Consider the following 26,600-nt stretch of genomic DNA (forward strand, 5'->3'; position numbering starts at 1 on the left):
CTCTGATGCATAACTGCGCTGTTGTTGTTGTTATTGTTGTTTGTTTGTACCTTCTCGAGCCGGTTTGTACCTTCTCATTGTACCGGTTTCCCCGGTTTCATCGGCGTATAGGTTACCCACCTGGACGGGGGACGTCGGTCCGTCGCAGGTGAGCTGCTATTTGCAGTAGGAAAAAGTGAGAGAAAGTTGTGGTGAAAGGGTCAACAGAGGTTCGCCATTGCCTTCTGCCGGAGCCGCGTGGAGCTTAGGTGTTTCGCTTATAAACACACACCACATCGCCCAGTCTGAAATGCGAACCCACGATCCCTCGACCGTGAGTTCGCTCTTTTAACCACTAGGCCATGTGCCTCCACGATGCATAACTGTAACTGATATTATTGCTATGTTTGTTATCATTGTTGCTGTTGTTGTGGCTAATAATTGTTGTTGTTGTTGTTGCTCACCTCGCTATTGAGTTTACGTAACTGTTGGTCATCTTTTCTTTTTCTCCTCTGTATTGTATATATGTGACCCGTTGTGAGTACTTGTGTGTATCTTTGTTAACTTTAGTGGCCTTCGTATCGAACTTTCTATCTTCTGTTTTCTCCATCCAACTACTTAGGACTTTGTCATGATGTGTTCTGTACTGTGAGTAATTTGCATAAATGGGGGATATAACTTAGCTCTATATTTTGTAAATTTCTCTGAAAACACTGGCAATGGTAGAATGGTAAGATTGTGCAACAATCGCAAAACAATTGCGTAATTTTGTCAGTTCAGTTCTGAAACGTGTGTAGAATTCTTTTGTAAAGACTGATATGCCAAATGCATTTTCTGTATTTTTATTAATACTATCTCTCTCTCTCTCTCTCTCTCTCTCTCTATATATATATATATATATATATATATATATATATATATATATATATATATATATATAGGTAAGAAAGTTGGTATGTGAAAGCACGTGGTTGGATGTATAAAAGATAATAAGAGTGAGAGAACTACAGAAGGCTTGTGTTACATGGTTAAGGTATATATTTAAATTATGTCAGAAAAATGTTATAAAATTTTTTTGGTATATAAACATTGTATTTGGAGAAATAACCGGTTTTCTGACATAATTTAAATATATACCTTAACCATGTAACACAAGCCGTCTGTAGTTCTCTCACTCTTATTATCTTTTATATATATATATATATATATATATATATATATATATATATATATATATATATATATATATATATATATATATATATATATATATATATATATATATATATATATATATATATATATATATATATATATATATATATATATATATATATATATATATATATATATATATATATATATATATATACATACATATATATACATACACATATATACATATGTATAAATATGTGTGTGTGTATATATATATATATATATATATATTGATAGAAAACGTAAGACAACAAAAGAAAGAAAGAGACCTCGATATTATATAAATAGAAGAATTTATCTGTAAATAATGTGACAATTATTCGGTAAACCTGATAAAATTCCGAGTTTCGGATGTCGGGGCGGAATATATATATATATATATATATATATATATATATATATATATATATATACACACACAGAGAGAGAGAGAGAGAGAGTGAGAGAGAGAGAGAGAAAGAAGAAAATTGCTCCGAAAGTAATGCAAAATAGCAGGCATAACTTTTCTATCGGTTAACATAGGTCATTAAAATTGATTACGTTAATAGAATGGTGGCACTTTATAACAAATATTTTCTGCTCTTCGTTGCAGGAAAATGATGGGCTCGATGCAGAAGCAACAAACCACCATTGATCCCTTGGCGAAGGAAGGGTCCAAACTGTTCGATATCCACAGAAAGCTGCAGGTTGTTACTGAAATGACGCCACTGGCAAGATGGACTCATGTTTTTGTCGGATAGCTTATGGTCTGGAAATGGAGATTTGGTTCTCAGTGTGGCGTCATACATCTTCTCCGAAACCTAAGAATTTCAACAGCGAGCGATGGGCACAGAAAGTCACGGTGACTGTTCTTTGGGATGGTAAAAGCGACATTTTCCGTGATTTTCTTTTGTAACGTGAACAGGTGTATAGTGAGACAGATAAAAACCTTAGTGAAGGCATCAGGTGGAAGAGACCGAAGAAGAATCTGGAAACGTTTCACATTCACCGTAACGGTGTGTGACGACGTCTTTGGCAACGGATCAAGTATTCAGCGAACTGAACCAGTCATGGTTCCCTGCGTCAACGTACAGCCTAGTTTGTCCCATTTCGATTTTCTTTTGTTCGATGCACTGAAAGACAATCGTGGAAGACGAGGATTTGATGACACAGACGATGTCAAAATGGCTGGGGAGAAGTTAGCACAAGAGTGCATACCCTAATTATGACAACGAAGATCTAAGGGTTGGGTTCAACGTTGGCGGAAGTGCACCGCTTGTAATGGAGACTATGGTGGAGTAATATCTGCGTATAGAGAAAGAGTTACTCAACCAACAGATACTCTTCGAATGACCTTCGTCTGTTAATAAGGGTTATGCTCATATTTGCATAAGATTTTGGGACGACCCTTGTATTTACATATCGATGCAGAGACATATAGAGTGTCATGCATACATACACACAAGCATGCATACATACATGCATATAAATGGCATATAACATTAACATTATACACACACATATGTACATACACACACACACACACACACACACACACACACACACACACACACACACACACACACACACATATATATATATATGTGTGTGTGTGTGTGTGCGCGTTTGTGTGTATTTATATGAGCATATTGCGTATATATATAGATATACCATATTTTAATAATTATGTAATTATTAAAATATTTGTAAAATTTTTCTATAAGGTTTTTATTTCCGCGTTGATCCACTGGTAAAATCAATAATGATTTCTGCCCTTTGTTATAATAGATATACCGTAGATATATTCCGTTGGAAGCAAATTTCTGTCGTAATTAAAGATTGGGAAAATTATTAATAGAATAATTTCATATAATTCACAAATTGTTGATCCCTCAGGTATAAAATTCTTCATATTTCGAAGCAAAGAAATACTCAATACCATTTTCGCAATTGATAATCTGGTTTCATGCTAAATAATGTTGCAATGACCTAAGACGATGATCGTCAGATGCATCAAGGTCAGGGAAGTAAGGTGGATGAGGCAAAACTTCCATATTGAGTGCCATAATCTTCTCCTGAGTAGTTTGGGCAAAATATGGTCTTGCATTATTGTATAAAAGAGACACCTCTTTACGACTGACAAATGATTGACGCGTTTTTCTGCAAATTTTGTGCAATGCTTTCAATTGACAATACTTATCCGCATTAACTGTTTCGTCTTGTTTTAGAATCTCATGATAGACGACACCCTTCATACCCCATCAAACGTAGAGAATACCCTTGTTTGGGTATGTATTCTGCTTTTACATTGGCTGCTATCTATTGTCGTTTTCGCTTTTATTAATCCTCGTGTAGCTTGCTTTGGGTTTTCCTCAACAATGACTTTCAGAAACTTAGTTATTGACAGGCATATTGAGTGGGAATTATAAGAGAACATTTTTCCGAGCGAGCCTGGCCAAACCATTGTTGGCGTGTTTAGACATTTAATTCAGTGGTTCTCAAACATCTTTTACCTATGGCCTCCTCTGATTACTATTTTACTGTGGTAGACTTCCATAGTCTCTCGGTATTTAAAAACTTGTTTTATTCATACTTATTTCAACATTCCTGTTTTGTTTTTCAAACCTTAACCTGTGTAGTTTGAACTATATAAAACGTTAGAGAAAGAACGCTGGATGTTTCTTGCAATAAAAACATCTAAAGGAAATTTTTTTCATGGACCCTTAATATACTACGCTGGGTCCTCATTTTACTATTCTTCTTGCGTGAACACCCAAAAATCTTATATGGACCCCCAGAGATCGTATAGAGTCCGGTTGAGAACCACTGACTTAAATCTTCATTTCCAAAGACAGAACAAATACTTTTTGTCGCTTCTATTGCTGAAAAGCTCCATTAGAATTCATTCAACATGCAGTGTCTGATGTGTCTCAGAAAAATTCATTTTAGAAGGGGTAAAATCGATAAAAAATTTAACCACTTTGGTTAAACTAATTTACAAAGAATGTAAAAGAAAACATTAGAATGTAAAAAAAAAAATAATGCTCACTCAACCCTCTGAGTAGTTCTCCTTGGGGAAATCCTTAAGAAGTCTGTTCAAGGCTGTGATGCTGATATCCCCAACGTCATGTGGGAAGTTGTCTCTTTCATTTCCTTATATTTATTTATATATTAGTCTCTATGTCTCCACATTGTGCTATGAAAGATAGCAGTTCACTGTTTTTTTTTCTTGATATTAGCACAAAGTTGTATCTGGGTGGAGATGTTTATTTATTCGGGATTGTTTTTGTCCCGGTTGCTGGGCTTGTGTATTTGTCTGGTGGAGTTTCTCTTGTGTATTCGTTGCTGTTTCGTTTGTGAGTTTTCCTTTTGCTGCTATTAATGGAGGTGGTAGTGGCGCTAGTACACATGTGGATTTAGAGTTGGTTGGGCTCGGTGTGGAACTGGTATTGTTTTTTTTTTCCTTTTGTTTTTCGTTCAGTATTTAGTATTTTGATTTTCTTGGTTCCCCTCCTCATTACCAGAGATGTGGTCGAAAGACTCAAACTCAGAAGTGGGTACAATAGATTGTTCGTGTGTGTGTGTGTGTGTGTGTGTGTGTGTGTGTCTTTGTGCAAGTAAGAGTAGAGGAATTAGGTTCAGGTTAAGAGAGTGTTAGCATATTCACTGTGTGGCTTTTATTTTGTTACAACCATTGCGTCCCGCCAACTCAGTCGCTATTTCATGCTGATGTTGGTCTAAATTGATGATGGTCTAAATTCTGCCACTATTGTTCTTTTTCTTTGCTTCTACCGTTGCTGCTGCTTCTGTTGCTGCATATTGTTGTTGTTGCTGTTGTTGTTGTTGTTTAGTCGTTGTTGTTGTTGCTGTTGTTGGTTGTCTCGAGACTAAAGGTGAAATTATTCGGACTTTGAATTGCCAGCTCTTGAAAAACGTTCTTATCCATTCCACTCCCAGGAGAAGCGAAGATAGTATCACACGTACTGCACCTATCTGCGAATCTCCTACCTCTCTCTTCAGTTTTCTGGCTTTTGAAGCAGATCCTACATTTGCAACAAAATATGTTTTTCAAAACAAAATATGAAAATTTATCTAAGAAATTTGAGTTCCAAAGGCTCAAGAACAGACAAAACCAACCTGTCTTATAAACCAACCAGCCCTTTAAGTCCTGGTGGACTTTAAGAAATGTTATTTAACAAAATTTCAACAATTAAAACCTGTTAAAAATATAAACAGGTGAAAGGTCGTACGATCAACCCTACTAGTACTTATTCTATCGGTCTCTTTGCCGAACCACTTCGTTATAGGGACCTAAGAACATTCAGTTGTCATTCAGTGGTGGAAAAACAAAGACACAAACACACACACATAAATACAGATACACACACACACACACACACACACACACACACACACACACACACACACACACACACACACACATATATATATATATATATATATATATATATATATATATCAATGAACCGCTGAACGTTTGTGTTTCCAAACAGGATAAAAGAACTCAATACACGCTGTTAAATTTTAGACGGTTATTGTCCAATTGTATTTCAGCAGTGATAAATAAGTTTTATCTAAAGCTTATTGTGCATACACTTCAATGTAACCCTACTAATATATAATAGATTATAAGCTCCAAATTGAGATCCCAAACTTCATCCAACCCGCAACGGGAAGATCCGTGTTACATGTGGATTACTTGTGTTTTCTTTTTCTTTTTTTGTTTTGTTTTGCATGTTCTCCCAGTGTTCCCTGGCGCTCTAAGATCGGGAAGATTAATTCCGTTGACCTTCTGCTGAAGGAATCACATTCAGAAAAGATCTCAACAAGGAGAGGGGTACCACGTTCTGCAGTTGAACGAATACGTGTAGTTGTTAGTGAGAAGCCTGAAGGCTGCACATAATATGGGTGAGCGGTGGATAATTTCTGTTAGTGAGTTTATGCTAATCACTCAGTAGAGTGGCCTTTCTCTGTATTGTCCAAGTTACCGATAGAAATTTTAGAGCGTCTTTCATATCCTATTCAGTTAAATTGGAAAGAAAGTAGTGACACATTTCAAAATGAAAAGGAAACAAAGCTTTGATCTTAATTGTTGTATTTAATCAATATTATATTTCTCTTCATTAGTGATAGCATAATCCTACGTATTTGGCAAATTGTTGATACTTCAGGAGTAAGCTTCTTCAAGTTCCGAAACAACGAAATACTCAATATTATTTCTAACGTCTTCACACTCAATAAACTGTCTTCATTCTGAATAATGTTACAATAATCTGAAAGATAAGTCTGATGGTGCAAGGAAGGAGGATGAGGCAAAACTCCCACATTTAGTGCCATAATCTTCTTGTGAGTGATTTGGTCGATATCTTATCCGTCTTAATTGATTCGTTCTGGTTTAACACTTCGTGATAGACAACTCCCTTTATATCCCAATAATTCAAAGCATAACTTTTTTTTCAAGAGTCTTGGTTTAGAGAAGTATCCTTTCTTCATTGGAAGCTAACCATTGTCATTTTCATTGAACATGATTATAGAGAACCTATTTTCGTTGCCTGTGATGATTCTACGCAGGAAAGGTTCGATAACAAATCTTCTTGTAAATGATAAGCAGGGGATAACTCTCTCATTAAGCTAAAAAGCATTCAGAGGTCGAAGGACCCACTGATTAAGTTTAGTAATTTTGTTCTATTTCATTAAGGTATTTTATGATCGAAATGTGACTTGAAATGAACGGCTATGGTAACTCTCTTGCAGTTGGATTTTCCTGAACTATGGTTTCCAGACGCTCAATATTGAGAGAACTTGGTCGTCCACATCGAGGGGAATCTACAGGAGAAAATTTCTCGTGCAAAGCTGTTCAAACTATCATTAGCTTCTCTGGACACTTAAAGCTCCTAAAGATTCCCATTTGAATTCACACAGCATGCAGTGTCTTATTTTGATGTGATCGAAATTAATTCTCAAAAGGTAAAATGGATACAAATTTAAACAGTATGGTATAAAATAATCTGCAATGAAAGAAAGGAAAAACACGAACGTAAAAGTTAATTCTTATTTTACTGCAGGTACTGAAAATCTGCCCTCAAAGAGATCATGTGAAAAACGCAACAGGACTTTCCTTCCAGCCTGACATAACTTGAGGATATAGTTTTTGTTTTCTGCTATCTTATCTTTACAATCTTAAGTTTTCTTTCTTGTTCACAACCCGAGTGTTAATATTCAACTCTCTACTCGCCTACAACCCAAATTACAACACATCTCTCTCTCTCTCTCTCTCTCTCTCTCTCTCTCTCTCTCTCTCTCTCTCTCTCTCTCTTCCTGGCTCTGTGACAAAAGACAATAGTACAAAACACTAGATTCTCCATCCCTCACGGCAACTGAACTTACAGAACTCCCATAGAAACTCCATTTTTAATCTCTTGTTTCTGTCTTCTTTATCAGATTGCGTTTTATAATCTTTAATATACTTTACATTAAGGCATTCGTAATTAAATTTTGTCCCTAGTAGGCTGTCTTTCATTTCCCTGCTATAAAATATTTTTCTTCATTTCCATGCCACCGTGCAATTGTGTTCATTGGTATCTAATGGGAAATTTTGTTGAACAGAATAGAGCTCTTGGTATATTTGTCTTTGAGGATAATTACTTGGCGATTAACTCTCATTTCCTTCACTCTGTGAATCTACGTGTTACAGAGGAAAGTTGCATTACACATTTCTACTATTGGCTCAGCATTAAATAAATACCATTTCGCTTACATTTTCATGTTCAGCTGTCTGCATACTTTCCGGTTGAGCTAGCTAGCCATTCTGTCATTTCTGCGATGCCATTTAAACTTGACTACGCTGCCAAAACACAATGTTTTTGCCTTCTCATATTGGTAGCACATGCGACTCAAAATTTATTTTATATGCATGGAGTGTTTTTATACACACACACACACACACACACACACACACACACACACACACACACACACACACACACACACACACGCACACACGCATACACACACATCTGTGCGTTTGTTTTGTTGAGAAGTTTTGATACTCGATAGAGTTTATAAGTTCTTTTAGGTCAGAGTTGTTCAGTTATCAATGATGTGCTCTTTGTCACACACAAGCTTGTCTGTCATTTCAGAATTCTCATCATGTAGTAATCATGCTTCCCATTTTGCCTTTTCGTGTCTGGTCTATTTATGCTGCTTGGTAATTGTGTTTCTATTTTCTTGTGTTTTATTTGGTGGTATGTCTATGCCTTACACTTTTTAGTAATTTTGCTTCTACTTGTATGAGTGTGCGTGTATGTCTGGTTGTGGATTTGTCTATTGTGCGTTGTTGATGATAATGATATGCTTGTTTCTTATAAGTATTTCTTTGCTTCTAGACATATAAAGCTGTTTGTTTTTTTCTAATAAACATTGTCGTTCTCTGGTGTTATTTTTTTACGACGTCTTGTTTTCTTTAAAGGTAGGCGTCAATATCCACCCTACTTAATTGTAGATGGTACATAGGATATCTGTAGTTCTGTAAGAATTCCTGTATGTCTAGTGATGTAAGCTAGAAAGCATTTGACATCGTGTGTCACATACGTCTTATCTAAATTTTTGTTTTGTTTTAGCTGTCTGTGTTTAAGTTTTCAATTTATCTTGTAACTGGATGTTATCATAGAGGTAGTAATGGATATGTGGCATCTATTTCAATTTTGGTGTCGACTTCAATTTCTAGGATCAGCTTCAACCAATCGTTATTCTTCAATTTCAAACTTTGTTATTTTTTAAACATGCCAAATATTAATCCTTCTAAAATGGAAGTGAAGTAACCCTTTCCGAAAATCGAATCTACAACACGGACCTTCAAGTTCAAATCTTACCATTCATTATATTTGTTTTGTAATCTGTATGGTATTAATGTGAAACAGGGCGGCGAGCTGGTAGAATCGTTAACACACCGGACAAAATACTTAGCGGCATTGCGACCGTCCTTAGGTTCTGAGTTCAATTTCCGCCGAGACCGATTTTGCCTTTTATTATTTCGAGGTCGGTGAAATAAGTACCAGTTGAGCACTGGGACCAATGTAATCGATATAATTTCCCTGTGTGCCAAAATTTGAAACCAGTATTAATCTGAAATTGCTAATAATAGTTAGTTGTTCGTCTACTAATCCCTGTTCTCAAATTTATCTATTTCCAAGCCCACACTTATATATTATATGTTTCTTTTATCTTTTATTTGTTTCAGCTATTGGACTGTGGCCATACTGTGGTCACGCCTTGAAGAGTTTAGTCGAATGAATTGACTACAGTAGTTACTTTTTAAACTTGATACCTATTATATCGGTCATTTTTATCGAACCGCTATGTTACGAAGACGTAAGTAAAACAACACGAGTTGTCAAACGGGAGAGGGGGGCATATCCACAAAGACAAAGACGCGCATGCACACACACATATGTCACTAGACTGAGCGTTTTTATTCAAAATGGAAATGAACACCATTCCTCCATGCCTTTGGCTAGAATAATTGTTAAGATATTAAGATATTTTCTCTTAGCATGAAACCAATGGTAGCTTTAATACACAAATAAAGAAATTCTGTCCACCAATGCGGTGTTGAGTGCTCATTCTCATCGTCCGACATTTATGTAAATATATATATATATATATATTTATATATATATATATATATGGGTGGTAATGTTTTTTTGTCACTATAACATGACTGTTCCATAAAGAACTATGTTACTACATTTTAACGCCAGGAAAACGTCTTTTCGAGCAGGTTGACGACACAAAACTTTCCCGGAATCATGTGGTTGACAAGCTAAATATTTACCATACAACTATGCTTACTGCAAGTTTCTACATGTGTTTCCAAATTTTTTAATATGTTTATGATTATGTTACGCATATAAACATGTAGTTGAAATAAGTATTTTAGTTTGGATATATCATCTTTTCCAACAATAGATACATCACTACTTATAAGTCAAACACCTATGGCCTATTTCTAATTTCTGTACTGTGATTTATTCTCACTTATACTATAACTTTGTTTTTCTAAGTCTTTTTTTATATTTATATCCTATATATCTGATAATGTGTTTCCTTAAATAACCTTACTTAACCACTGAGCTATCCAGAGATATTTTCTACGGTTAGCTGCCGCCTTTTGCATGCGAAGTATGCCAGTAAATTTTTTTAACGTCTTTAGTGCATCAATAATTTTCTTTTACCTGCTCTCCAGTGCGAAACAAACTAAAAAAAGCCATAGAACCTCTATTCTATGCAGGTGTCCCATAAGCTATAAGTAGTACATAAAAACACACCCTACAAGCATAATACTACATGGTATTATCTTCAAACTGCTGAAGGATTCTAGTGTTTCGAGGATTCTAGCGACGTCGAGTTTGATTTAACAAAATAGTTAAGTTCACTAGTCGTTGTGACATCTGAATTCGTCAGAACATGTGTAACTTTCAGAAAATGTGTTAACAGTATTTATGGAAATGATATTCAATACCGTATCAGAAATACATCACTAAATGTGATTCATTTTCAGGAGGCAAAAAATTGGAACGTTAGTCGTTTTCCTGGAGTATGACTTCAGTTAAGCATCACTGACATATGTCTTCATACAGGAGGCCTTGGAGTTAGATGATATATTCTCAAATAATGCCTGTTCGAATGCAAATCTTACTCTTGTGTATACTTCGCCTTCCTACGTGGGTGTGTTTATATATATATATATATATATATATATATATATATATATATATATATATATATATATATATATGTATATATATATATATATATATATATATATATATATATATATATATATATATATATATATATATATATATATATATATATATATATATATATATATATATATATATATATATATATATATATATATATATATATATATATATATATATATATATATATATATATATATATATATATATATATATATATATATATATATATATACATACATATTCGCCCGCATAGCTCAGTGGTTAGAGTGGTGGGCTCCAATCATGAAGTTGTGAGTTCGATTTCCGGACCGAGTTGTGTCTTGTCTTTCTTGAGAGAAACACTTTATTTCACGGTGTTCCAGTTCAGGCGTCTGTAGAAATGACACGCGTCACTGGTGCCAAGCAGTATCGGCCTTTGACTTTGCCTTGGATAGCATCGGTGGCTTAGAGAAGGGAGACTGGCACGCATGGGCAACTGCTGGTCTTCCATAAGCAACTTGTACCTCGGACTTGTGCTTCGGACGGAAACTTGTGCAGTCTCATGTTCAGTCATGATGGAAGGGAGTCTTTATACACACACACACACACACACACACACAGACACACACACACACACACACACATATATATATATACATATATATATATATATATATATATATATATATATATATATATATATATATATATATATTTCTCCTTCTTCTTGATAATTTGCTTCTTCGCAATGAAAACCGGTTAGAAAAAATCTTTATTAGAATATGCTTCCAGTTCAGCATTCTGGCTTTTTTTCATTTTCCTATATATAAAAAAAAAAAAAAAAAAATACAAAATGGGGCAAGAACGCAAAACATCCAGACAAGTGATACAAGAAAGGGACAACAAAACATCCAGATAGACGACACAAAGAAAACACATCCACACATCTACATGTGTGTGTGCGTGCTTGTGGGTGCTTGTGTGTATGTGTTTGTGTGTTTGTGTGTGAAGAGAGGGGGGCAGAGAGGTGTAAACCCAGACAATAGCAGAAACATACAGACACACGCAGATATTGTGTGCCACTACATACAAAATATACGCAAAAGTTGCTTATGGAATACCAGCAGTCACCCATGCATATCAGCCTCCCCTCTCCACGCCACCGATGTTATCCAAGGGAAAGGCAAAGGCCGATACGGCTTGGCACCGGTGACGTCGCATCTCATTTCTACAGCTGAGTGAACTGGAACAACGTGAAATAAAGTGTCTTGCTCAAGAACACAAGACACAACTCGGTCCGGGAATCGAACTCACAACTTCATGTAGGTATTTATGTGTAGATGCACACGCACATGCAAACACATAAGCACCCCCCCACACACACACACACAAAGTTTTCTATTGGTTATTTTTGTTCGTAAGTATATAACACAGTTTTTTCAAAATAAAGTAGTCAATACTTCAGAAAACAGAGTGCTGTATTTCTTTATTCGATGAAGTTTAATGTTTTGAGTGTTAGTATATCTGATCGAAGAATGATCTCTTTAAAACTCTCCTAACACACACACACACACACACACACACACACACACACACACACACACACACACACACAAGCATGTACACACATGCACACGAAATATTCCCTTTTTTTTATTCCTAGACGTTCTTCCATCTCCCTATTTTAAATTCTTATGGGGTTTATTCAAGGGGCATTGGCCCATGACACACAAGAAACCAAATAAGGAGAAGAAGTACCTGCTCATGTTTTTATATGGGTCATCAACTTTGGAGGAAAGGTCTTGGTTCTCAGTGTCGGATCTGCAATTGAAGTAACGGAACAGAAAGAAAGAAGAATAAAGGAAGATGGTGGCGAATCAGACTGGGAGAAGGAAATGAAATATGAGAGATGGTGAGACAAAGGAAAGAGAGGTTCAAGCTAATAAAGAGAGAATCCGACTAGGAAAGAGAAGTTTAAACTAACAGAGATGGTCAGAGAAAGAGAGTGTCAGACTGACACAGAGATGGTGAGCCTGACAAAGAGAGGGTCAGATTGACTGAGATATGATCAGACTAAAGCAGAGAGGGTCAAAGTGATAGAGGATCAGATAAACAAAGGGAGAAGGTGAGGTTGACAGAGAGTGCGCAGGAGAGAGAGAGAGAGAGAGAGAGAGAGAGAGAGAGAGAGAGAGAGAGAGAGAGAGAGAGAGAGAGAGAGAGACGGGGACAGAGAAAGGGAGACAATGGAAAAACAGTGAGATTGAGAAAGAGATTCAGACTAACAAAGAAACAGAGGGAGAGAGAGTCAGACAGGCTGTTAGGGAAAAAGCGAGGGAGGGAGGAATAGATTAGCAGACAGAGAGTGTGTCAGAGAGAGAGAGAGAGGAAATTACAGAGTAACAGTAAGAGGATCAGAGAGAGAGAGAGAGAGAGAGAGAGAGAGAGGAAGAGAGAGAGAGTGAGTGAGAAAGAGAGACGGTGTATCAGACTAACAAAGAAAGAAAGTGGTAGTGGTGGTGGGAGTTAAGACTAACAGAGACATAATCTGTCTAACAAAGTTAGGGTCAGACTGACAGACAAACGGTAATATTGAAAGACAAAAAGGTCATACTGTCAGACGAAGAATCAGGCTGGGGCTGAGAGAGAGAGAGAGAGAGAGAAAGAGAGAGTGAAGGAGAGATTGATAGACAGACAGCAGAGAGAGAGAGAGAGGGGGGAAGAGAAGCAGACGATCACACTGACAGCCATGACAGCTACAAAGACAAAGCTTGATTGTAACACAGACAGATTGATTATTTATTTGTTGTTAGATAACTTCATTTATTATGCTATACAATTATTTCTTTTTGTTCAATACCCCGTCTCTCTCCTTCTCTCCCCCCTCTCTCTCTCTCTCTATCGATCTATCTATCATTCTATCTCTGTCTCCCTCTCTCTCTCTCTCTCTCTCTCTCTCTCTTCCTCTATCAATTTATCTATTTATCTATCTGTCCCCTTCTCTCTTTCTCTCTTTGCCTCTCTCTGTCTCTCTCTGCGTCTCTGCCTGCCTCTCTCTCTGTCTCTCTATCTGCCTCTCTCCGAATATACATACATATATCCCTGTGTTTGTGTGTTTATGTGTATATCTTTCATATTTTGTCTCCACTTTTACCTTTAACTCTTCCTATCACTTCCTCTTTCTCTTTCTCTTTTTCCTATCTCTCCCGCTCATTCCACCGCCACCACTGCCACCACCACCACCACCACCACCACCACCACCACCACATTACTCATCTATCATCATTCACTCGTTGTCATTATTCATCCACCACCCTCTATTCCTTATGTTGTCTCCTATATTATGTCATCCTTTCCACTTCCCGCTCACCTTTTCGCACATCTTTTATCTCCTCTCCTACATTATTCTAAAAATTCCCCCATTTACCTCTTTTCTGTCTGTCTGTCTGTGGTTTTCTCTCCCTTCCACCTCTCTCCCTTTCTCTCTCTCCCTCTCTCTCCCTCTCCCTCTCTCTTGGCAACTATTCTTACTGACCAACTTTTTCCTTATGTCGTGTCTGCAATCTTTTAGTGCGTGTCACAAGCCATCTTTCCTGATTGCATCATGTATTATTATTATTATTATTATTATTATTATTATTATTATTATTATTATTATTATTATTATTATTATTATTATTCAGAATCGTTAGCACGGTGGGCAAAATGCTTAGCGGCATTCCGTCCGTCTTAACGTTCTGGGTTCAAATTCCACCAAGGTCGACTTTGCCGTTCAACCTTTCGGGGTCGAGAAATTAAGTATCAGTGAAACACTGGGGTCGATGTAATTGACTAGTTTCCTCCCGCAAAATTTCAGGCCTTGTGCATATAGTAGAAAGGATACAACTTTACCTTTCATCATTTTGGGTCGATAAAAGAAATACCAGTAGAACACTGGAACTCATCCGCTCCCCCAAAATTCTTACCTTTGTGGCAAAATTCGAAACCATTATTATTACTATTAAGGCGGTAGCACGCCGGGAAAAATGCTTAGCGACATTTCCTCCTTCTTAATGTTCTGAATTTAAATTTTCTTCCCCCGCAACTGCTGGCCCTATGCCAACATTTGGAACTACTATTATTATTAAGGAGGTGAGCTGGCAGAATTCTTACCACACTGGATAAAACGTTGTATATATATATATATATATATATATATATATATATATATATAAGGTTTACTTCCACACACGCCAGCTTAATTCAATTCGTCCCTAGTCGAAAGATACCTGTTGTTATGTCCTGTTATTTGTATTTGTGTAACATTCTCCGTTTTTCTTTTCCGTCCTTGTTTTTGTATACATTCGGTGCTTTCTTCCAAGAAATCTAATGATCTTAGCTTAGGTTTTTTTCCTTGGGGCTGGCAGGATTGGAGCAATCTCGAGTATAACCAGCCGAAAGTGCAAAGGTAATCTGGAACTTGACTGAGGAAAGAAAACTCCGAATGACCCGTCCTTGTTTTCTTTGTATCGTCTCTCTGGATGTTTTGTTGTCCCTTTTTTGTATCACCTAACTGTCTGGATTTTTTACGCTCTTGTCCCATTTTGTATTTTTCTCTCTCTCTCTCTCTATATATATATGTATATATATATATATCCATATATATATATACACATATATATATGCATATATATTTATTTATATACATATATATATATATATATATATATATATATATATATATATATATATATATATATTTATATATATATACCTACATGCATATATACGTTTGTATATATATATGTGTGTGTGTGTATGTATGTGTGCGCGTGTGTGTGTGTGTATGTGTGTGTGTGTGTGTGTGTGATATGCATGTGTTTATACATGTAGAGGTATTCTGCGATAAAGGGAGACCCTTGCTAAGGTATAAGTCTAAGTTGAAACGTATACTAAAAATCCCTATACCTTAATTTAGCATCCTGAGAAAATTATTGCCAACATCGATCGGTGTGGCGTAAAATGTGTCATGATGCATGTAAAAAGTTTGAGTTGAAGAAACAAACAATAATATAATTATATCGTCTAATCAACATACATATTTGTCCAATTTCAGGCAAAATCAAAACCTTCGTTGTCCTCATTGGATTTTCATATAAAAATCCAGACCTGAATTGCATTCACACATACATTGCAAATAAATGCAGCTTTTCTGTTTTTTTTCCATCCTTTCCTTCAAACAGTCATGCGTGGAAATCGGCAGGTGTGACCATCATCGTATGTATATATGCATACATATATATAATATATATAAATCTGTGTGTGTGTGTGTGCGTGAACATGTGCAGCCAAGTGTCCAGGTCGAGGATTCGATTTTACAAACGCTTCGGAAATTATTCTTCACCCTTTTCCATTGGCACACCCACCCCAGCTCGTCATTCCAGAGTGACTTTCCTACTGTAGAATGGCACGTTGTGATATAAGGGAAATTTAGTTACTGTATCTAGCAGGTAGCTTGCATTCGCAGAAACTGTCTCTTATTGCCTAAGGAAGAGTGATCTTGTCATTTCGATTTTATTGGTAGTATTTCAATAAATATATTTTATATAGTCTTTATGTGACGACGTGATTTTCCGTAACTAACTTAAGAATATTGAGCGATAATTACTAATTGCTTTTTCAGCAAAATTATCTTTAAATGAAACAATATTAATCTCTTCCATTCCTCTTTTTGTCATATATTTCATATTTCTTATTTTCAGGGTAGGTGGTGGAACTGACAATTTAGTTACTAATACTTCAGTGTAGTGGTATCTTTTAGATACTTGTGCATTGATTCATTTAATGAAGGGGTGGGATTATAAAACGAAAATATGTTTTGGTTGTATATACATATTCATGCATAATGAATATGCAAGTATGTAAGAAGTTTCCCGAAGACGCCTTTCTGAATGAGTTTTCTAATCTTCCTTTAGAATTCTTAAACGAAAGATAATTTTCATTAGAAATTAAAATATAATATAATATGATATATAAATATGTGTAAAGCTGTATTCTACCTGAAAACGTACCCCAAATTCACTAACAGCGTCAGCAAAATCTTCGTCGTCGTCCTAATGATCGTCGACGTTGTCTTCGTCCATTTTACTCTCATCGCTGTAGTCCACGTAGTCATTCATTGTTATCATCAACACCTTCATCCTCATCATCATCATCATCATCATCATCATGAAAAACAATAGCAGCTACAACAACAGCAGCAGCAACAATAGCAACAACAACAACAACAACAGCGTCAGCAAGAACAACAACAACAAAGACAGCAATGACAGCAAACATTCGTCTGCTCTGTCTCTTTCTGCAACCATGACGTCACAGCCCATTAGTCTTCGTTGAAAATGGGAAATAAAATCAATTGAGAATCAAAGAATCAAAATGGCGTCAATCCTTGCGGAGTGTGTGAAAAAAGGACGCTGTGTTATTGGTGCAATGAAATCGTCTTCTAGATGAATAGCTGTATGACACGACAAGTTATTCCTTTAATGTTTCGCCGAAGAAAAATTTATAGGGAGTTTTGTTCAATTGATTAACCCCTTTCTCCAATCGCACGCACGTACACACACGCGCGCACAAGCAAACAAGCACAGAAATATGATAATGATTTCTTGCAAGACAACACACATTTTGTGGGAGATAACTGTGCATTAAATCAACTTCAATACTTGTCTTGTACTAATTTTATCGACTCGTGAAGGATATAAAGCTAAGTGTATACTGTGCCAGAAACTGTGTTCAGAAATCAAAGGGATGTATATGTTGACTTGCAGTATTTTCTTTGGTTGCATAAACACCCGTCCCACCTTAACAACAATAGCAACAATAACGAAGACGACAACAACAACAACAACAACAACGACAACAATAATAATACTTTCGTTGCTGACCACAAGAGCTGCAAAAAATATTTAGGACAATGCGAAGGGGAAACAACTATAGCAATAACAAAGAACAAGAGTATGATAACAACAAGATTCCTCAATAGGAGGGATTAACATGCAGGGTTACTATGAAACACCACAGATCACGAGTCTCAGCTACCACGAGGGGCACTATTGATAGGTGACCTTCTTTCATTCGTTCGCTCCATCCTACAATCACCACTTAAAGTAGGGCCGTGCTTTTCAACAAATGCACTGGAGGCAGCATATTCCTCTTACCTTCACCTTCCTTTTCGTAAGTAACTTTAAAATGTCGATGAGTGCTTGGCCAAAGAAAAAAAAATATCTATCTTCATTCCTTTCAGTTTCGTTCATCACAGAAACTCTTATGCCATAGACACCAGGCAGATGAAAACTGCTAGCCCTTCTCAGCAAAGGTAAGCGACAAAGTCATCTTCACATACTCGTGGTCCGATATATGGATCCTCCCTACACACGGTAGTAGCTTTCGATATAGCTGCACAAGTTGACGATGCTCAGGCAATGTTCAAGTGAATGCAGTACGGTTGTGTTGCACTATGCACATCTCAGAGAGGCCCAGGTGACGGCACTGCACTGCCTGTACAATTTATTGCAAACCGTTAACTGACAATCTGGCCTTCTGAATTTTCCTGTTCTTTTCCACAATACTCATTTGAATCGGACTCTTGAAATAAATAAGATTAGATGTTTTCAGGAGATTTGCAGGCTATTTCTATCTGAACTTTTGAACAGTTCTGGCAGGAGGTCAATGTAGAGCTTATGGCGTTCATGGCCATTTAACAACATTAACAAAACCTTAATATCTATACTCGGTAACAATTTATTCTCATTTTGAAGACACACTGCCCTCTATAGAACTGGGGTAGAATGTACGAGGTGGAGGAGCAAGTTATGGTTGAAAACTTCACGGCCTGGTATTCACTGGTGTATAAAACCTATTCTGTCTCATATTTCTTCTCATATATTTCTGTGTATAGCACCTATGCACTCTTAAGGCATTTTCGGTTTTTGCTGAAATGGGGATGGCAAATATTTTACTTTCTCTGTTGTCGCATCTGTATGTGGTTATGTGCAGGACTAACATGCCAAGTTGGACAATGCAGGCTTTGTACATTTTTCTGAAGGCTTCTTTGTTTGTGAGTGAGTGTACCATTTACTTCTTGACTTGGGTGAAGGAGATAGGTTTCTTGTTGGTGGCAATGGTGGTGGCAAAAATGATAGCAGTCTATCGGTGAAAGTGTTGTTGCAACTATTGCTGCTGATAGAGGTTTTCATTCAGTACTACTTCATGATTCAAGTGAGAGCGACATTATCTTTTTTACTTCTGCCATTACCACTGCTGATGGCGTTGCCGACAACAATGGTTATGCTTTTCTTGTACGCATATCAGCAGCTACTGGTGTTGTCTATAGTAGTGGAGGTGTTGCTGTTGTTGTCACCAATGACAGCAGGTGGTGTTGCCGCAAGATAGACAGGATCACCATCAGCAAACGATGTTAGGGATAATAGTTGAGATAGTATCTGTGTTGTTGTAACAACAGCTGTTATTACTTATTACAAGCGACGCCAAACTCTCTTCAGTAAAATACACGATATCCTCCGGCATCAAATCTTTAAATTATTTCCTTTCGCACACCGTGCTTACAGTTGTTTGTGGAGTTTTTTTTAAGGCAATACTAAAAAGGGGATTTTTATTGAATGTACCGATGATATTAACTGCATGATATTAACGATGGTATTATTAATGATGATGGTATTAACTTACATGGATCGATGATATTATTAACTGTATCCTGACACAACCAATTCAGCATTGAAACGGAAGAACTCAATAACGGGATGAGCAAAAAGATATTTTTTACAAAACTTACACAACAGTAAGGCACCATAACGCATAGTCCCAAAGCAATTATATTGGTAATAATTCCAATCTTGGCACGAAGCCATCAATTATCAGGGAAGGAGTCAAGTCGATTACATCGACCCCATTACTTAAAAGATACTTTATTTTATTGACACTGAAAGGATGACTGGCAATTTTGAGCTCGGAGGGATTTGAACTGAAAATGTAAAAAAAACGGAAAAAATGCTGCAAAGCATCTCGTCTGATGTGCTAATGATTCTACCAGATCGTTGCTTGAATAATGATGCTTTCGAATTTTTTGCACAACGCCAGTGATATCGGATAAGTAGATAACATCGATCCTCAGTACTCAACTGATGCTGACTCCGAAAGGATAAAAAGCAAAGTCGACAACGGGGACGAAATGCTGTTAAGCATTTTGCCCGGCTTGCTAGCGATTCAGCCAGTTCGCCGCATTAATAATAATAATAATAATAATAATAATAATAATAATAATAATAAGTGCTCATGGGAACTGCCCATATCCTACGTAAAATACTGTCTATGTGATCTCAAATTTTAAAGCAAACACATAATTTTCTTATGGTTTCTTAAACATTCACTTGAACAAAACTGTACAAATCCAAATATATGGTACCCTAGGCATAACACCTACATGAACTTCTAACGTGTTGTCTCTTGAGGTCTCTGGGTGAGACTTGGATCCAACTTGTACAAATGCAAAACAAAAGTCAAACATAAAATAATAATAATAATAATAATAATAATAATAATAATAATAATAATAATAATAATAATAATAATAATTGTGCAGTATACTAGCACAAAAGGAGTATGAGCGCGGACATGACAGCGTAGACAAATGAGTGCATTTGGATGTTAACTGAAATGTATGGCTTCAAAACAACAGAAAATTTGTATGAACATGAACCAGAATCTCTGATGGAAGGTGAGAATTACCTGATCTTGTAGGACTTCTCCATAAAGACTGGCCATATTATTGAAGCAAGAAGATCACATATGATTATAGAAGATAATATTCTTTACGATAGCAGAGTCGATACCTAAGAAATTGAAAAAAAAAAAAAAAAAGGATGAAAATATCAAGAACTAACCAGAGAGCGTAGGAGATTGTTGAAAGACAAGGCAACAATTATCCCTGTAATAATTGGTGCCCTAGGCGGCGCAACAGCCAAAATACTGTCTGAAAGACTGAAACAAATTGGAATTCAAACTCGCAACGTCAACCTGAAGAAAAGTAGCATCCTATTTTCTGCAGAAATCCTAAGAATAATTCTTGAGATTTGAGGAAACTTGTTGTCAACAAATCTCCAGATAAAATACCTGTTAACTGAATTAACATGCACTAGCAAATAATAATAATAATAATAATAATAATAATAATAATAATAATAATAATAATAATAATAATAATAATAATAATAGAGAAATTAAGGCCAATAGACCAGATATAGTTGTTAAAGATCATGAAGGAAAAAAATGCTTTCTAATTGATGTATCAATGTCAGCAGATGACAACGTTTCCCTAAAAGAAATGGAGAAACTTTCAAAATACAAAGACCTGAAAATAGAGGTAACTCGAATGTGGAATCTAAAAACAGAAACAATTCCTATCATAGTAGGTGCCTTAGGTATAATAAAAAAATATTCAGACAAATACATAACAAAAAAAGACAGGACTTACAAATATATATAACATACAGAAAATTGCACTACTGAGCACTGCACACATCCTACGTAAAGCACTTTCAATACAGTAACCATAAGAGCATCACAGCAAACCACTGCACATACCCAAGGCACACAGAGCTGCGCTCGGTAGTGAAGTGAAAGCACGTTATAAAAATAAAACTACTGAATAATAATAATAATAATAATAATAATAAAAATAATAATAATAATAATAATAATAATAATAATAATAATAATAATAATAATAATAATAATAATAATAATAATAATAAAATTTTAAAGCAAACACATAATTTTCTTATGGTTTCTTAAACATTCATTAGAACAAAACTGTACAAATCCAAATATATGGTACCCTAGGCATAACACCTACATGAACTTCTAACTTGTTGTCTCTTGAGGTCTCTGGGTGAGACTTGGATCCAATGCAAAACAAAAGTCAAACATAAAATAATAATAATAATAATAATAATAATAATAATAATAATAATAATAATAATAATAATAATAATAATAATAATAATAATGATAATGATAATAGTAATAATAATCTTTTTTATTGGCCCTAAATGCCTCAGAATCATTTAGGACAATTTAAGGTCAAAGTATAATATTTACATAAATACGAGGGCAAATAAGGTAACAACGATCGACAAGAGAATTGTAACTTAGCGCTTCGGGAAGACGTACTTAGTTACCAAAGATGCAAAGATCTCACAGTCACCTTTTTTAGGGGACCGAAATGGCTGAGGTGGGAGGGATGGTGGAATTGTTTCGAAGAGACATGAACTTCGAGATATACTCGATCCTTTTGGATCCGGACAAGAAATAGTTTGTCCTCGATGAGAACAACATCGGACTTGGTACTTTGGGTTAGTCGCTGTGTCTGCCCCTCTCTTCTGTTTTTTTTGTTAGGGCAGAAAGCTTTGCAACTCATAAGTGGCATTTAGGCACACAGCCTTCAGCATGATTCCATTAAGCCGGTAGATTAGGTCTTGGATTTGTTTCTCTACACTTCAGCTTGGTCTTGAGGAGGATCTCTACTGTGGTCCCAAACTCACATTCTGTTTGTTTCATGTTGAAGAGCAGGTGACCATCCACCAGATGCCCAACACAGCTGAAACTCTGCCTTAACGTAACAGGTCCTTCTCCCTAAATATGTTGGGCAAAGGGTGAGTTCCTTTTCACTTGTGGTTACTACGAGGTGTTTCCGCACGAAGTCTTCACTCTTGAAGTGAACCTCCAGCCTCCCCAACTCCCTTACTCTTCCCGGATGACCTATATCTGCCAGTACTTCTTTGACAACTCTTTCGACTTGGGTGTGTGTTGTTGCTTCTAAGCGTCGAGTTTTGTCGTATTGCCGTAACTGTTGCTGTTTTGTTGTTGTTGTTGTTGCTGTTGCTTTTGTTGCTGGTGTCGTTTTTACTTGTGTTGTCAAAAACCTTGTCCTTACTGTTGTCATTACCACTGCCGCCATTGTGTTTGTTGTTGTTGTTGTTGTTGTTGTTGTTGAGGATGATGACGATGATGATAATGATGATGAGGATGATGATGAGGATGATGATGAGGATGAGGATGATGATGATGATGTTCAGCAAATGTTTGTCATGAAGCTGGTGGTGGTATGAGTTGCTTTTTCTGCTACACCCTAGTTTAATTTCTTACTGGGCGCTACTCCTGCCATAATTCCAAACTAGAAAAGAAGCGAATGAGAGAAAACACATATTAGAAAAGTTGTGATCTTTAGGGTCCAGTTTGATAGTCATCCTTGTCTCCTAACAAAGTAGGGACACTCACTCAAATTTTAACAAAAATTTACAAAGGAAAATGTATTTAACAAAACTTCGGACACCGATGGGACATACGTCTAGCAAAAATAACAACACCAATAATAATAATTATTATTGTACTTTCTACTATAAGCAGAAGACCTGAAATTTTTGGAGGTGGGTGCTCGTCGATTACTTCCACTGCAGTGGTCAACTGATAGAGATTGGAATTCAAACGCGCCTACCTGCTAACTATCTAAGTCTTGACTAGTGAATGCTTCAAAAAAAGATGGGTGAATGTAGCAAGGATGGCACGTGTGAATGACGGAGCCACCTTGAGCATAACACTAAAAAAGAGTAAAAAAAAATCCAGACAAAAAACAAAAAGGCAAAAGAGAATCACTTACTGTTATAGTTTCTGCAATGACAATATTGACCAAGGTTACCGTGGTCTTTTCCGTAGGCTTTTCTTTCCACGGCTAAACCTAAACTGTCCTCCCCTCTTTTTACACGAGAACATTACTGTGATACACGATCCCTATTGATCGCTTTTTTTTCTTTTTTTCTTTACTCTCGACCCCTTTTGATCGAACTCCCCTCTTTTTCCCTTCCTACGATCCCTTTTGATCGACACACCCCTTTTTTTATTTTTTATATCCTTCCCCCTCCCAAAAAGAAAAGCTCTTCATTGTATTTGTCCCATCTTTGTTGAGCCCTGTGTGGCTAATAAAAGAAATGTATCTTATAAGATATATTTCCGTTAGCTTGTAACTTTTGGATGAAAGTAGTGGTTTCCTTTTCAAAATATTTCATAAGAAAATCCTTCCTAAAACGTCTAGCTCAGAGCTTCTCAACCAAGTTTTGCCCATGAACCACTTTGCTTCTTATTTTACTCTACTTTCCCCTCCAAAGCCATTCGATGTATATTAAAAAAAAAATCCTACTGTATTTTTATAATTAAATATCATTAAGAATAATATGTAGTGAGATCGATTCCCGCATCGGGCTGTGTTTTGTGTTCTTGAGCAAGATACTTTATTTCACGTTGTTCCAGTTCACGCAGCTGTAGAAATGAGTTGCAATGTCATTGGTGCCAAGCTGTATCGGCGTTTGCCTTTCCCTTGGATAACACTGGTGGCACGAAGAGGGGAGACTGGTATGCATGGGCGACTGCTGGTCTTCCATAAACAACCTTGCCCGGACTTGTGCCTCAGAAGGTAACTTTCTTGGTACAATGCCATGGGCATTCATAACCGAAGGGGATCTCTACACTTTACCCTATTATTAGGAATTGTATAAAATAAATAGAATATTATAAGCAATTTATTGCACACAAGTATTAACATAAAATTTTAATATGGATCCCCAAAGGTCATAAGAAGCTTGGGTGGAAACTACAGGTCTAGGAGCATAATGTCTATTCGGAGCGAGCGAACAATATTTTACAATGTGATTTTCTTTTTATAGTTTTTCCTTTGTTGACATACACTTAGCAAAAATGGCGGTTATAAAAACAACAACAACAGCAACAACAACAACAACAACAAAAAACAACAAACGATATTGCCCCTTCTCCAAAAATAAAAGGAATAAGCAAAATACGTCTTACAAAGAAAAGAGTATTAAATGCACAAACACGCACACTTCAAAAAACGCCGGAGAAAACGATATTTCCATAAACAGTATTAACATTAAAACACAAAATGTGAGCGATACGAATAGTAGTAACAACAATATGAACAAAAACAAGGACAACAACAAGCTTTTGTACACACACGCCGGGGAAAAATGTAAACAGAAATATCTTAGAAAGCGATAGTTTTGCCTTTGCTGTTTACTCGGTTAGACGTACACAAAACGTTATGTTATGTCGCTCGATTTTCCCTTACAGAAAAGTATATCCAAGAATTGTTAAAGAGAATAGCTACGTAATATTGCATTTAAAAATGGCGTTCATATGTGAGTAGGTGTAGTTCAAATACCCTTAAAGTAGCAACTGAAAGTAAGATCAATCCGACCTGTGGAGATAAATACTTGGTAAAGCCCACAACACTTGGTTTCATGTTTAAGATAGACAGCAAGAAAAAAAAAAAATTCTGTATAAATTTTATACAGGCGCAGGAGTGGCTTTGTGGTAAGTAGCTTGCTTACCAACCACATGGTTCCGGATTCAGTCCCACTGCGTGACACCTTGGGCAAGTGTCTTCTATTATAGCCTCGGGCCGACCAAAGCCTTGTGAGTGGATTTGATAGACGGAAACTGAAAGAAGCTCGTCGTATATATATATATATATATATATATGAATATATATATATGTGTGCGTGTGTGTGTTTGTGTGTCTGTATTTGTCCCCTTAACATCGCTTGACAACCGATGCTGGTGTGTTTAGGTCCCCGTAACTTAGCGGTTCGGCAAAAAGAGACCCATAGAATAAGTTCTAGGCTTACAAAGAATAAGTCCTGAGGTCGATTTTCTCGACTAAAGGCGGTGCTCTAGCATGGTCACAGTCAAAGGACTGAAACAAGTAAAAGAGTAAAAGAGTAAATTGTGAAGCACTCTCTTATATTTGTACCTTAATACTTGAGCCAAAGAAACAACGGTAAAAGTGAGGGACATTGACCATGACATTGTTACCTTTGTATCTCAGTATGGTTGGATAATCAGTGCAGATATGACGAGTGGGGAAGTGTGGCCTGGAAGTTAGGACAGACCTGCAAGTCAAAATGACCCTTGAAAACCAAAGAGCCATATTGGAATGGTGAGCAATTAAGAGAGCAAAACACCAAAGGCATGAGACAGTTGATGCAGAGTAAAGGTCGACTTGATTTAGCCGATGTACTAAGAGCCACTTGAAGGCGTTTTTACTCTAAACACAGGAGGAAGGCAAAGGGTGTGAGGACGATGAGTAATACGAAATGTATTTTCATACTTTTACTATTATGGTATCTTGTTTTAATAAAATTTATCTCTCCATTCTTGCAGTAACCATCCCACATTTTTATACAATGTATTCTTTCCAGTTTAAGATATGATTTAAAGGGCATTTGGTTGTTATTTCTATCAGGTCAAGGGACTGTATTCTTTCTCCCTTACTGGGAGTGCGAGTGCTCAGAGTAGAGGGTTGCTGCTCTGAATAAATGGGTTTAAGATACTGTTTTTTTTTCTTATCGGCCCTGTCACTTATTTTTAGAAACATTATATATTCACTTGTGTGTGCATGCATGCATGCGCGCGCGTGTGTGTGTGTATGTGTGTGTGTGTGTGTGTGTGTGAGTGTATCTATGTGCGAGAGAGAGAGAGAGAGAGAGAGAGAAAGAGAGAGTGTGTGTTTGTGTGTGTTTGTGTAAATGTATA

General features: G+C 36.4%; 1 long non-coding RNA gene across 6 annotated transcripts in view; it reads left to right on the forward strand.

The window, feature by feature from the left end:
* Positions 1-10,922, forward strand: part of LOC106871257 (uncharacterized) — a 434,384-nt gene extending 423,462 nt beyond the window's left edge. For all 6 annotated transcript variants that reach the window (XR_016237566.1, XR_016237583.1, XR_016237570.1 and 3 more), the window contains one exon: positions 1,790-10,922. This is a non-coding gene — a long non-coding RNA (uncharacterized LOC106871257). The remainder of the gene's footprint in view (positions 1-1,789) is intronic.
* Positions 10,923-26,600: the final 15,678 nt, after the last annotated feature.

Source organism: Octopus bimaculoides, chromosome 20, assembly GCF_046866305.1.
Source record: "Octopus bimaculoides isolate indiv1 chromosome 20, ASM4686630v1, whole genome shotgun sequence".
Lineage (NCBI taxonomy): Eukaryota > Metazoa > Mollusca > Cephalopoda > Octopoda > Octopodidae > Octopus > Octopus bimaculoides.